The sequence below is a fragment of the Gopherus evgoodei genome, chromosome 2 (genome assembly GCF_007399415.2).
Source record: "Gopherus evgoodei ecotype Sinaloan lineage chromosome 2, rGopEvg1_v1.p, whole genome shotgun sequence".
NCBI lineage: Eukaryota > Metazoa > Chordata > Testudines > Testudinidae > Gopherus > Gopherus evgoodei.
In genome coordinates, this window is record NC_044323.1 from 246,970,026 (window position 1) to 246,984,551 (window position 14,526).

The window sequence follows — 14,526 nt, forward strand, 5'->3', positions numbered from 1 at the left end:
CTAAGGGGAGATATGATTGCTCTCTACAAATATATCAAAGGGATGAACACAAGGGAGGTAGAGGATTATTTAAATTAAAGGCAAATTGAAATTAGATGTCAGTTTCTAATTATCAGAAGAGTGAAGTTTTGGAACAGCCTTCCAAAGGGAGAAGTGCAGGCCAAAAACCTAACTTGTTCCAAGACTGAGTTTGGTAAGTTTATGAGGAGACAGTATAATGGGACTCATTATACTGCCTACAACAGCACATGGCTCATTCATGACTGCTATTAGTAAATATCTGCAAAAGCCAGAGATAGGACACTAGATGGGGACGGTTCTGAGTTACTACAGGGAACTCTTTCCCAGGCATCTGGCTGGTGGGTCTTGCCCACATGCACAGGGTCTAACTGATTGCCATATTTGGGGTTGGGAAGGAATTTTCCCCTAGGCCAGATTGACAGAGACAGGGATTTTCTCCTTCCTCTGCAGTGTGGAGCACAGGCCACTTGCTGGTTTGAACTAAAATAAATGGTGGATTTTCTGTAACTTGGTATTTAAATCAAGATTTGAGGACTTCAGCCACAGGTTATGAGTGTATTACAGGTGTGTGTGTGGGTGACGTTTTGTGACCTACGATGTGCAGAAGGTCTAGATTATCATTATGGTCCTTTCTGGCCTTAAAGTCTGAGTCTAAAAACAAAACAAAACAAAAAACTACACAGCTCTCACACACTAATAATGGTGAGTGATGCCTGGGATACTTGCTTAGTTTATAATGCGGCTGTCCAGTCCAGAACACCATGTGTAAGTTCATCTTGACTGATTTGAGGCCCCCTTCACTCAGACAAAACCTCAAGCGAGTGAGGGGGTGCAGAATACGGTCCCTGATGACTGCAAATGCCCTCTCTCAATAACACAGGCTACTGTTAAACATGAGCAAGGACGGCTGGTGGGGAACAACAGGCTCACCTACCAGCTGGCTGAAAGACTTAACCTGCCGAGGAACTAGCAATCCTGCGTGACAATGCATTGCTGCTTCTCTGGCTAGCACACGCTGCCAGCAAAGCGCTCTCCCCAGAGTAGCCTTTCTAGAGTCACTTGTTCGACTTAAGCCTCTGCCAGTAACTTTTCTTATTAAAAACAATGGCCCCACCACCACACCAACAACAGGGCAAATACCGAGTAGAGGCCAAGAAAGCAAAACAAAGTATCAAAATAATGAACTTGTCTCTGGGCACTTTCTAGTTTCTGTCCAGCTGCAAACGTGAGCCTGTGCTGCCCAGCGCGCTCTGGACAAGCATTGCTTTGGGTTTGCACTTGGACGGAGCAGATCCAGCCCCAGCAGAAAGTACAGCTCCTGCCCTGCCCCCCCTGCGGTAGCAGGAAGCGCTGGACGCACTGGCTTACACTGACACTTGCCACCCAGTCTAGCCAGCCCCAACGGCAACCCAGAGCAGGGGGATATATATGGAGAAAGTAAAACCCTTAATTTGGCCGCACTGGGAGCAGCAATAACTTTGAAGTGAGGAGGCAGCAAGTTGTGGCAGCACCGACACACACACACACACGCAGCAGCTGCTCCCGCTCGCACGGCATCGGCTTTCAACTCCCCTCTGCCTCTCGCCCGCGCCTCGGCGTGTGTGTACGCGGCGCGTGGAGCTTGGGCTAGAGGCACCTGCTTGGCTCGCGCCGCCGCCGCGCCGGCTGCTCAGGCTCCAGCTCCTGCCCCCGGCTGCGGGTTGCAGCCTCCTGCTCGCTGCTACCGCCGCCGTGCGAGTGAGTTGGGCTGTTCCAGCGGGGCTAACCCCTTCCCCCTGCCTGCAAGTCAGCCCGGCTACGAATCACGTGTCAGCTGCCTGAGGCAGAGACTAGAGAGGAGGGGAGGGGGGGAAGCGCCTCATTCCTTCTTCCACCGCCATACTGTATTTTATAGTAACTCATTTTTATTCCTCTCTTTTACTCCCGCTCGGTGAGTACCTTTCCGCTGACATTCTTGTCCTCCTTTTTTTGTCCTGTTTTTTTCTTCCTTTTTTTATTTTTCTTCTTTTTTTCTTCCTCTTTGATTATTGTTTCAAGGGATTTGATCCTTTTTCTGATGACAAGTTTTTTGTTTTTGTTTTTTGTTTTGTTTTTTTCTTCTTCTTAGCATGCGATGGTTACTAAACTGTGAGCAAAAGGTGCTGCTGGGGCTGGGAGTCACTGGGAATTGAGCAATGCAATAAAATTAAGACTTACCAGTCCAGCAACAACATATATAAATTTACTATCTCTAGATCTAGATATGCAACTGGTTTTGTTATGGCACGAGAAAAGAAAGCAATGTGAAATATGCGTTTTTTAAAAGATGAGGAAAAAAGGCATGTTTCTAACTCTTTTGCAGAGGATTTTTCCAGATGTTGTTTTGATGTTTTTTTTTTAATTTTTATTTTTTGGTATATAGATGTGAATTGCAAATGCATTTTACAGCAGTGTTTACAAAGAGTTTGTGATCTTGCAATACTGGTGCAGGCCACTGAGCAAGATGTTAATTTTATTATTTTTGGTTGTTGTTTCCTTTTTTAACACTCGGTGCAATCAGCAGTTTTTTCTTCTTTTTCTTTGATGCCCGTTTATAACGTGAAACTTTTCTTGCAGCTTGTTAGAGTTGATCATTTTTAAATACTTTTTTCTCCTTAAAAAAAAAAGCCAGAGCTATGATCGTTACTTTTGCACATTTGACTTTTTTATTCTTTTACCGAGATAATTTTATTATGATGATTATCAGGATGATGATGATAGATATGCACATATATACAGATAAATACATTTTAAAATGATGGCAGTGGAAGGTTTTCCTGGAAAATGAAGTGCGGTTTGGTTTCCTTGTCAACGGAAGATGAAGTGAACAACTGAACATCTCCCCAGTGCAGGTACTTCATCTCCTTGTAGGCGTTTCCACTCTTTGTAAATTACGTTATGAGAATAATCATAATTATTAATAAAAATATCTCAATCCCTAGCTAAATATGTGTCCTCCATGAAATGAAGATGAAACTAAATTATCTGCCTCTTGATCACTCGGATGTGTCCAAAACACTGCGCTAATTGAGCCCAAGTCGGTTACGATGCGTGTGATAGTTTATGTACAGTACTATCCTAGACATGCGGGTAGCCAGCTGACAAACCTGAATGGAACCGTGAGATGCGAGTTATGAGCAGGGACGCTTCTAGGGCTTAAAAATAACGGGACTAGATTGTGAGTAAGAAGGGGTTTGTGTACGTGTGTGTTTAAAAAAATGCCCACTAGGAAATCTTAGGTGGCTGTGAGAGAAACAGTAGCAGCAATCCCTCAGAGGGACTGGCTCACTGCCATATGAGCTTGACACATATTCCAAATCCATAAGGATAACAAACTCCCTTATTTCCAATTCCTACCTCAATTAACAAGGAATAATCAAGGCAGCAAGCAGGTCGTCTCTGTCAGGTTTAGCTTATTGTTGATTAATTATGAGCAGATGCATATTTTGAGGTGTTTCCTTTTGTTTTGGTGATTATTAATGTCACTGTCTGCCATGGAATAGGAAACAGTTACTATCCATGACGGTCACTGAGAGTTCAAGATTAGGGAAGCAACTGTTACTTTGCTTTAACAGCACCTAAACTGTTCCTGATTTAGAGACAGGATATTGGTGCACTGAAATATGATTTTGAAAGATTTTTCCAACTGGGAGTTTTTCCAGAAAGAGATAGAGCTGAGTATTTTATCAAAGCTGAGATGTCAAATACTTGGATCTGCAGTGTTCTGTATGGTTTGCTTTATTGTGATGGTGCTGTTTAGTGTATTCTCTATGAAAAGATTTCAGGTATTTATAACTTGGGTCATAAAAATTTGCTCTGCATTTAAGCATTGTCTTTTAGAGAATCCTTTTTTTCTTTCCAGATGTAAAGAGAAACTTTTTGTTTATTTTTCATTAATAGGAATATAAATGCATTTGGAAGCTAGAAACTTCAGACGCATATTTACATTCTTGGACCTCACAAATAATTTTCTCTTTTAAACTGAAAAGTTTTTATCCAAAGTCTGTAATGTGCACTCATTCTGTTGGATATGTTGTGAAAGTAAACCCAATACATTTTAGTTATCTGGCATGGGAAAATAACTATTATACATGGCTGGTGGGTTTTTACAACAACAATGTGATTAGAAAAAAAAAAAGAAAACCCTAACACATAGATTTAATTTGCAATTGGGTCAATAATCCATCTTTCAAAAAGTCACTATCTAGATATTTACATGATAGATTATAATATTTTCTCTGAAATAGTTACAATCCACTGGATCAATATTCCACATTTTAAGAACTCCCAGCCTTCTGCTTTTATTTATTCTTGGAAGGGTTTGATTTTTATCAGTAACTGCTGGTAAATGTCTATTTCACTATACACACAAACTGATGAAAAAATATTTCCATTGATGATAATCTAAATCTGTAGATATAAGAAAAATACTGCTTGAGAAATTTTTAGAGTTTGATTTAAGGATATTCACTTTGTATATTTTGAAATGTGATTTTGACAATTTGTATTTTAATCGTTATAAAGCTTTAACTTTACTGTCATTATTATTGCTTGAGCTCTCCATTGTTTGGCCCTCTCATAATTTCCTGCAACTGTAAAAATTTAATCAATACAAATGTAAAAATTCTAAAAGTAAATAATGATATTATTTATTGGAGTTATATTAAAATTGAATTCTGCTAAGCCAATTTATATGTTCATAATTCAGACTGAAAAAAATCTGTGAGTCAAAATAGTGATCAGCATGCTATGCACTACTTTCCCGCCTAGGTTTAAATTATATTTTTTTCAGTTTTTTGTGAAGTTGAGGGGAATGGACAATAAACCCAGAATTCTTAGTATTAGTAAGGTGTTCAAACAAATAAATCAGGCAAGTAATTTATGGACCAACATTCCTTTGGCCCATAACTTGTCTGTTTTTCTGGGCAGGTGTGAGATATCGGTAATTTGTAGAGATAGTTGCTGACTATGAGTAAAATCCGGGTCACTTAATCCTTCCTTGAAATCCATGATAACATTTTTTAGAAGTGCGCTATTATGGACACCCAAGTGGAGTGTACAGAATACCCATTGCATGTGCACGAGTCATGAACTGGTGTGTACAAGTTGAGGTTGTATTGAATATTTTGCATGAGCAACTTGTGTATGCACAAAACAGCATATGCACTTTTAATAACGGGCCAAGGAGCTTACTGTTGTAAGGAGAACAGTGTTTGGCTCTGTATAGGCTGCAACATCTATGCACAGTACAACTTAATTGAGAATGCTGTATCAAGCTCAACTTGAAATTTCCATGCTTCTGATGCTTTATGTCATAGTTTAATATGATTGAAAACAGGACTTTGTGTGTTAATTTGCATTCATGTTTGGAAAGCCACCAATATAAATACTGTACAAGACTAGTAATTGTTCAGTTATTTTCAAGATATCAAATTTTATAAATAATAAACTAGAAAAATTTAAAAATGGACATCTGATTAACTATGTTATTACCTTTGCCATAACATTTACTGCATTCTCTATGTTTATAATGGGAAATACTGCTACTAATATAGTAATTTTAATTTCTGCAAGTGGTACATGTCCAGGCTTGAATATTATCTACTTTATATTTTAAATCTATCTTCTGATATTTAAAGGGAGGTGAGAGAATTAATCTGCTTTTACAGAAATTTGTAAACTGAAAACATTGGAAAGCAATTGTTGTTTTGTTTTTCACCGAAATAATAAATGTTCAGTACCTACTGAATGAAAATTTGACTAGTGAACAGCCTGACTTTACAGGCTTCTGGTTGCCCTCAACATCAGATGAGCACTGCGTTAGAAATAAGCAATACACAGGATATTACCCATTCCAGGGCTGGATGATAGAAGCAAATAATGGATGATAGAAGAAAATAATCCTTTCCCCATATCCCAATACTGGGGAATTTTTTTCACACAACTCGTTTATTTCCAGTAGCTACGAGTTTTCCATTCTCCCTTTTTTTCTATTCATATAGCCAAGGCCCTTTGGTTAATGTATTGACCAGTATGTATTACCATAATAGTGTCCTTCTATTAGGATGAAAATGGAAGTTACTTTTTAAAACAATGTTTCTAATTACAGTTTCTTCTCAAGATCCTTATTTCCTAGATTCTGGTCTTAGTCATTGTCCTAAAAAGAAGTACTTCCTATCAGCCATTAACAGGCTAGTTCTGTCTTATAGCAATTTTTTTTCCCATTTAACTCAAGATAAACAACATAACACTATGTAAAAACTTTGCAAGATATTTAAGGGCTTGCTTCTGCCCCCATATATGCATGTATAATTCCCATTGACTTTATTTGCACCTGCCCAAGGACATAGATGAGTCCTTTTTATTTTTAATTACAGTTTGATTTTTTGAACCCAGATTGAAAGTGGCCTGTTTGCTAATGAAAAACAGTCATCTGTGTCTCTGTGAATGTGGGTACATTGTAACCCAATGGATAGCTTTCTTCAACATAAGTCTATCATAAGAAAACAAAATAATATCTAAACAAATGGTCATAAATATTATGACACCAATTTGTTTATCTGCTGAAATTATTTTATGATTTTTGAACAATCACTCTATTTAGCTAGTTTCCAAATTATTCTTTTAGGCTCCAACATTGTAGGTGACATAAATAGCTTGCCTTTCCAAACAATGTCCAGAGCTAAATTCAGAAATGCCAAATCTAACCCTTAAAAATACTTTTCAGAATGTATTCAAGGGGGCAAGTGTTTATTTCTCTATAAACATCCTTGTTGATGAGGCAGAGCAAAATAGGCTCAGTTTTCCTTTAAGAAAGTCCAGATCTGAAGAACTGAGCATGAAAAGACTTATGGCAGAAGTAGCATTCACAACAGGAACATGTTAAAATCAGTGAGAACTTGAAAAAGAGCACAAATAGATGAGAAAGAAAGGGAAGGAGTGAGGATGTTGAATAGCGGAAAAAAAGTGAGGAAAGTTTGGAGACAGCTATTTTATAGACCATAACTTTTTGGTTATGGTCTATAAAATATAATATAAATATAAAAACTCAATAGAGTGTGTAAGAGATATCTTAAATAAAGGATGATCATGCCTTTTTATTGCTTAATGTATCTGTAAACAACTAATTATTCAGAACTCTGTAGCCCTAATCCTGCAAACACACTGGAAGTAATAGTACAGAGGTGAGTGGCCAGTTGCACTACTTGTGTGCATGAAGTTATTCACACGTGTGAATGTTTGCAAGATTAGGATCCAGAAAAAAGAACACTGCACGTTAGAGGTGATGCAAAACTCGGCATTATAGTATGAGAAGTTAGACAGCTGTATAGATTTGTTAGGTCACAGATATAGACTCAAAGTATTGTTGCTCAATTTGTGGTTTTTGCTTTGTTTTGATTTTTGCTTTGAGTGACCATTGATGCTACTTGTTCTTTTGTTGAACACTGCATACATTCAGTTATTTTACAACTGATATGCTGTGCAGTAAAATTTAAACAAATCTCATTGTTTGTTGGTCAAAAAAAGGTCGAGGTAGTATTTCAAACTCCTCCACCTCTTTGTTGGTCTTTCTGAATAGATTGCATCATTTTAACTCATGAATATTTTCTTGTCATTTAGAAATGTAGTTTTAATTTCAATAATTAATTTAATCTTTTAAAAGCACTTGGACTTTGATTTTGGATCACTTTTCTGGGAAGCATTATTTTTGCACAATTGTGTGTGATTTTCTGACTCGATGAGTCATGCACCAGCAATTAAAACAAATAATCAAATTGCCCTTTCAAATTACTGAGCAAATTTCAGGTTGCTAGGCACTAATACAATTAATTTGTTTTATCACTGTAAAAGCCTGGAATGTATTTAAAATAGATGTATAAGATTACAGGTAATTTCAGGCTGATACAGTTAGTAAAATATTTAACCGATCAGTTAACCCTTTGATCTTACATAGTTATTATACCAACATTTTTATTTTTACAGGAATAGTATCTGTATGGTTACCCACTCCCAGTTCACACACTCCACTGTGAAAAACTGATTGATGGCTAAAGTTAAGTAGAAAACTCTGCAACCTTTAGTGCACGTGGTTTCCACTGGTTGGAGAGTTTTGTACAGATTGCAGCAGGGACCGGGGCTGAGGTTTCCAACCTTGGGATATACTAAAATCTGTGTGGGTTATATTGTAGATCTCAAGATTTCCACTGAGAATCAGGTTATTCAGCCAGAAAGCTATACCCTCTATGGTGCTCTCTATCTGTCAAACCGTCTAACTTTCATTTTACATCAGTCACTATGGATGATATCGTAGCCCCTTTGTCCTCCCTGTTATCAGACTCCTTTTAGAGCCATTCTGCCATGTCAATGTCTAGCACAAGGGGACCTGCCCTGTTTGAGATTTCTAGGGGCTGCTGTGCTATAAATAATAATATGGCCACAAATCTAGCCTCTGAAGCATTTAAAAGGGCAGAGGTAGAACCCATGGAAATTAATTCTGACAGAGACCTCTTCATGAGGATGATACTAGATAAAATGGTGCTCTTCGGGCTCTTTTCTCTCACTGCCCAATCATGACCCTTTTACCCAAAATCTGTGGAGTCTTGGTTCAATGAGGTTTGCATAGAGGGACTTTACCAAATGATGGGACAACTGATGTCATTTAGCTTACCTCCAATTATTGCTACCTCCATTAAATTGTACTCTAGTGAATCCGTGCAGGAATATGAGCACAGGAGATACTTTGCTTCAGCAAGAATGAGGTCCTCAGGGGAAAAAAATGGTCACAGCCTCTTAACAAACCACAGATTATAAAGGCAGTACAGAACATACCTGCGGATCAAGAAGCAACATGGATCTAATAGAACCTTGATACTATTAACCAGTTTGGTGAAAAGCAGGCCCCAGGCTTCTGGAGGTATGTCTACACTACACCTGGGAGCAAACCTCCACACACAATAACACTAGCAGGGCTTGAGCTACCATGCTAAAAGTAGTGGTATGGGCATTGTGGCTTTGGCTCTCAAGCCCTGGGTATCAGGTGGGTTTGAGAGCACAAACTCCATACCGTTATTTTTAGCATGTTAACTCGAGCCCCGGTAGCACACACTTGTCTCCTTTGGCTGGGAAGGTCGCTCCCAGTTTCTGTGTAAACATAAGCTGAATGTTTCTGTGATCAATAAATATTCCTGCATTCTTAATTTTGTTAAATCACATTCCATTTTATTTCCTCTAGATCATTATTGTGATTGGACACTGGGTCTGTATAGTGTAAGGTCAAGAAAAAGGAGATAATAGGCCAAAGTGGAATATTAGTGGGATTTTTACATGATTATAACAAGTCTGAATTTGGTCTGTAGAGCAGCATGTTATATTGATGCTCAAAGCCCAAAATGTCTCACTCTCAGCTAAGAGCTTCACATAGATATTCAGTGGCTGACATGTCAAGTGAAACAGAGAACTTGTAAACTGAAAATGGTGGTATTATGTTTTGAGGACATCCTGTGTACATGGTAGTTTTTATTTTGCTTTCAAGTGTTTTGGATCTATAAATCCAATCTCGTGGAAGTTATTTGGATTTGTTTTAACCGTGCTGTTTGATATTAGAGTTGTTTAGTATTTAAAATATTATAATGTTTGCATCATATTAAGCATTCATTTTATCTCAGCAATAGTGATGAATTAAATCTAGAAAAAAAGTAATTCATGAGTTTGTCAAAGCTTTTTATAAATACCTGGACAATCACACAATGCCTCATCCAAAGAGGTGTTGAGCACCTGCCACTCTCGGTGAACTTTGTGAGAGTTATAGCTATTCAGCACCATGATTCCCATGGTATATAGTAAGTGGAGCATCATGTTTCTAATGTTGCCCAGTACCCAGACTGTAAAATAAAAAGCTTATGACAGAAAAGAAGGAAATTCCTGCCTAATTATAATACTGAAAGAGCCTTTTTACTTAAATATTTGAAAGGATGGAAGCTGTTTATCACTGAAAAAACTCTGTGCAAATAGTCACTGTACATGCTGTATAATACTATGTGGTTACCATGTAGGTACAATTAAAAACAAAACACTTACATTCAGGTGCCTATGAAAGGGCTTGATTATATCACATTGTAAGTGTCAACCTTTTAGGTCCAATTCTGCTCTTGAAATTCCCATTGATTTAACTGGGAGTAGGCTTAGACCCTAAATTAGGAATGCTCCTAGTGAGGTCAGTTTTTGCCATTCTCTAAATTAGATAAATTCAGGTCAATCTTTTAAAATGCTGGAGTGGGAGTGTGGAATCATTTCCCTCACTATTGATTCTGTTTTCCTTCTGCATGCAAAGCTTCTGTTGATTAAAATGGGGGTTCTACGTGGAACAACTGCAAGACTGGCTTCTCCAGATGTATACACGTAAATCTTATGAACAATTAATGAAATCTATGCCCTTTGAAAAGAAAATGTACCCTTAAGTTTTGGTGTTACTGTTTCCTTTTTGCCATGTGGGATAATTCTTCAGTGTAGCAGCTGCTATTTATTATTATTGTTATTATTATAACACACAGTGGCCCCTATCATCAGAGTTGGTATCCCAGGGTGCTTTGCAAATAAATACAAAGTTATTGTGTGAAATCCTAGCCCTATTTAAGTCAGTGGTGAGGAACCTGAAAAATGTCCGTATAAACTGTATTCACTGAAGCTCTTTGTGGTGGTTCCTTGTCCGACTGGCTGGAAGAAAAGGGATTGTTGCTCCTTTAAAGAATCCTCTTACAATTGGATAGTACAGGGGAAGAAGAGGGAAAGTGTACAGGGATGGAGCAAGGAAGAGCAGGAAGCAGTTGGAACAAGGTGGTGGTGCTGGAGTGGGCACTACCCTTCCTGCTGTTTGGAAGAGGTTCTGGTAGTTATACCCCATGCAGGCCTGGAAAAGCCCTCTTTTGAAAACTGAAATTTTGACTAAACAAAGTCTTTTGGAAAAAGGTATCTTTTTCTGTGGAAAATTGCAGTTTTTGTCAAAAGATTTTGGCCAGAAAATGGAATGATTTTGGGTTTTTGGTGAAAATTAAAAAAACTGAGTGGAAAATTTTGAGGAAAAAAGGAAATTTCCATGGGAGAGAGGAGAAATCAGCTTAGCTCTAGCCAATGGCTAAACTCCCTTTAGTCTCAATGAAGTCAGGATTTCATTCATTGTTCCTTCCCAGAAGAGCTTATAACCTAAGGCCCTGATATTGCAGTAAGTTCCACCACCCATGAGCCTGCACAAAAATCCATTTACTTTATATAATGGATACAAAGGGTCCACCTGCAGGGAGCTCACGGTGCCTGAGAAAAGAGGCAAAGTAAAAAGAGTGTGGGGAGAGGAATACAATCAAATATATACAGTTTAGATATAATGATATACAGTCAAGATTTTTTAAATTCATGAATAGATAAAGTAAGTGGCAAAAATCCCCCTCACCCTATTGACTTAGTTATCATTAATTGCTCATTTAAACAGATTTCTAGAATAATACTGACAAATGGTCTTTCAAAGTCCATTGGTAAGTGGAGGATTTAGATCAATATTCAATGGCAGAACTGTAGAGCTTGTCTACTGTCATGGTACAATGGCCTTGCTATGAATACCACCAACTAGTATAGTATGATGTCATAATCTATTGCAATACAGTGTGAATTGAATCCAATTAGAGATAGCGGTGAGATCCCATCAGCAGTAAGATGAAGTGTGATGAAATATAACGAGCTATTATAGCTCATAGATAATATGGAGTCCTGTTTGATTGCAAGGGTTTGGCTATTGATGTATGAGTGTCTGCAACATTCTTTTGTAGGATTTTAGAAGAGTGATAAAACTATGTAAATAGATTGGGATTTATGGAGAGCCTTGTGAATTCCGCAATGCAAATTCCTGTAAGGTGCCTGAGTTGTCCACACTTTTCAGCTGTCATCACCATTATGTAATTATGTAATTTAAATTATACTGTATAGTCCAAAGTACTATAAGAGGAAACCTGAATCAAGCTAGTAAAGTATATAGTTCAATATGACATGAATAAGTACAAAACATGGTATGTCCTGAGTTAATTCCCAGAATAGCATCGTGTTATTCATATTCTAAAATAAGGCACATCCAGTGTACTATAACAGCCATATTAACATGGTATGCATTAAGTCAGAAATCTGATTGATTAATAAGACTCCAGAGACATAGGTTGGAGCTCAGAGTGTAAAACGTTCAAATAACCATTTCCTAAGGGCAATAGAGTGTATAGTTAAAATATCATGTACACACTTCACCGGATTAGGAGGCACTTGGCCTTCATATTTATTCTTCACATTGTATCTATATATCTACCTTAAGGTTTTGTACTACAAATTGAAATTGTAGTATCTGCGCACCTCTTACATAAAATAGCCTGTTAATAATGAAGTCCTTGGTGGAATTCATGGAGTCTCTGGCTTGTCTCCCTTTTTTGCATTATGTACTGAAGGCACCATGGCTGGACAGCATGCTAATATATCTATTGCTAACACATCTAATATCATACAATAGTTACAAATAGAATGTTTGTCATTGGAATATAAGGAGCACGTGGCATAATGCATTTTCAGTATATGAAAGTATACAACTGCTGACTGAGCTACTAGGTCAGAGGTGGGCAAACTACGGCCCACGGGCCACATGCGGCCCATGGGACCGTCCTGCCCAGCCCCTGAGCTCCTGGCCTGGGAGGCTGTCCCCTGGCCCCTGCCCTGGCTGTCCCCTCTCCCTCTCAGCTCACTCGCTCCACCGCCAGCGCAATGCTCTGGGTGATGGAGCTGTGAGCTCCTGGGGCAGCGCAGCTGCAGAGCCCGGCCTGACCTGGTCTCTGTGCTGCGTGGTGGCAGTGGCGTGGCCTGGCTCCAGCCGGGCAGCATGGCTATAGCACCACCAGGCTCCGGTGCTCCAGGCAGCGCGGTAAGGGGGCAGGGAGTGGGGGTTGGACAGAGGGCAGGGGAGTTCGGGGTGGTGGTCAGGGGGCGTGAGTGTGGATGGTGGTCGAAGGAGACGGGGATGAATGGGGGCAAGGGTCCCGGGGGGAGGACAGTCAGAAAGGACGTGGGGTTGGATGGGGTGGCAGGGGGCAGTCAGGGGCAGGGATTCTGGGGGCAGTCAGCGGACAGGGAGACGGGGTGGTTGGATGGGGCAGGAATCCCGGGGGGGGGCATCAGGAAGGAGAGGAGGGTTGGATGGGGTGGTGGGGGTCCAGTGGTGGTCAGGGGACAGGGAGTGGGGGTGTGTGGATGGGGCAGGGGTCCCAGAAGGGCTGTCAGGGAACGGGGGGGGGGGGTTGGATGGGGGAAGGGTCCCGGAGGGAGAGGCAGATAGGAGGTGGGGGCCCGGCCATGACTCCCTCCCCTAACTGGCCCTCCGTATAATTTACAAAACCCGATGCAGCCCTCCGGCCAAAAAGTTTGCCTGCCCCTGTACTAGGTAATAGTATGACATATGAGCCAAATTCTGCCATCACGTGTCATAAGGTCCCCATTCTGTAAGCTGTCTCTGTGTGAGTAGATAATCAGTAGGGCTCCAAGTGGATGCAAGGGTCTGCCTATGCAGAGAAGCTTGCAGAAAATTGTTAATGCTCTGATTCAGGACAGCAATTAGAGCAAAAAGCCTAAGTGCTGTCATGAAATGGGATGTTTTCTTGAATTGGGGCCTAATACAATAATCAGAAATTTTAAAATGGGTTCAGAAGTTCCTGCTACTTGATCAAAATAATAATGAATCTTGTAACACTAATCGTAACCACAAAGTTACAGCAGGAACTATTTTCACTGCCTAAAAAGTGCCATTTATCAGAAGGAAAAATGCATTAAACGTTGTTGTTTTATTTAACTGCATTTCTGAACCCATTTTATCTTTTCTTTGTAATTTTTTTTTATTTCAGACTTGCTGGACCTTCCCTCCTGCTCTGGACCTCTCCCCTGGCGTCGGCACAACTCAGAAGGATGAAAGAAAAAGAAGCAATAGGAGAGGGATGGAAGAGGGGAGAGGAGTAAAAGGAGGAGGAGGGCAGCAATTGAAATGGAGAAAAATTCAACAGCGGTTCAGTTAAGGCTTAAATAATGAAATGTTTATAAGATCCCCTCCTACTGACCTTTCCTTCTGGGTCATTACCCTCTCCCTGTCTGTCACCTTAGCTATGGGGGGCTTTCATCAGCACTTCAGCCACAGCAGCCTCGCTTTTAATTTTCGCTTTTGATTATCAACAACAAAACAAACAAACAATCCCAGAATGCAGCACCCTGCTTACAGACCTAATTTCCAGGGTGGTGGTGTTTTTATTTTAGTTTTTTAGATGAAATACGGTTACATTGTTAAGTATGCAAGTCAGTAGGAGTACTGGCATGATTAAGGACTATTTCTGTGAGTTATGTTGAGACTACATATGCAGTTAGGCAGTCCTAACCTGCATCACTGTTGCAATGGCCCCTTATGTGCCATCGCAGGGGTGCAGA

The 14,526-nt window shown here is 39.7% G+C and overlaps 1 protein-coding gene across 1 annotated transcript in view; it reads left to right on the forward strand.

The window, feature by feature from the left end:
- The first annotated feature begins 1,891 nt into the window (after positions 1-1,891).
- The window catches only part of RALYL (RALY RNA binding protein like), a 655,965-nt gene continuing 643,330 nt past the window's right edge, over positions 1,892-14,526 (forward strand). Inside the window, exon 1 of the mRNA XM_030553367.1 lies at positions 1,892-1,951. The gene's annotated coding sequence lies outside the window, so the exon portion shown is untranslated. The remainder of the gene's footprint in view (positions 1,952-14,526) is intronic.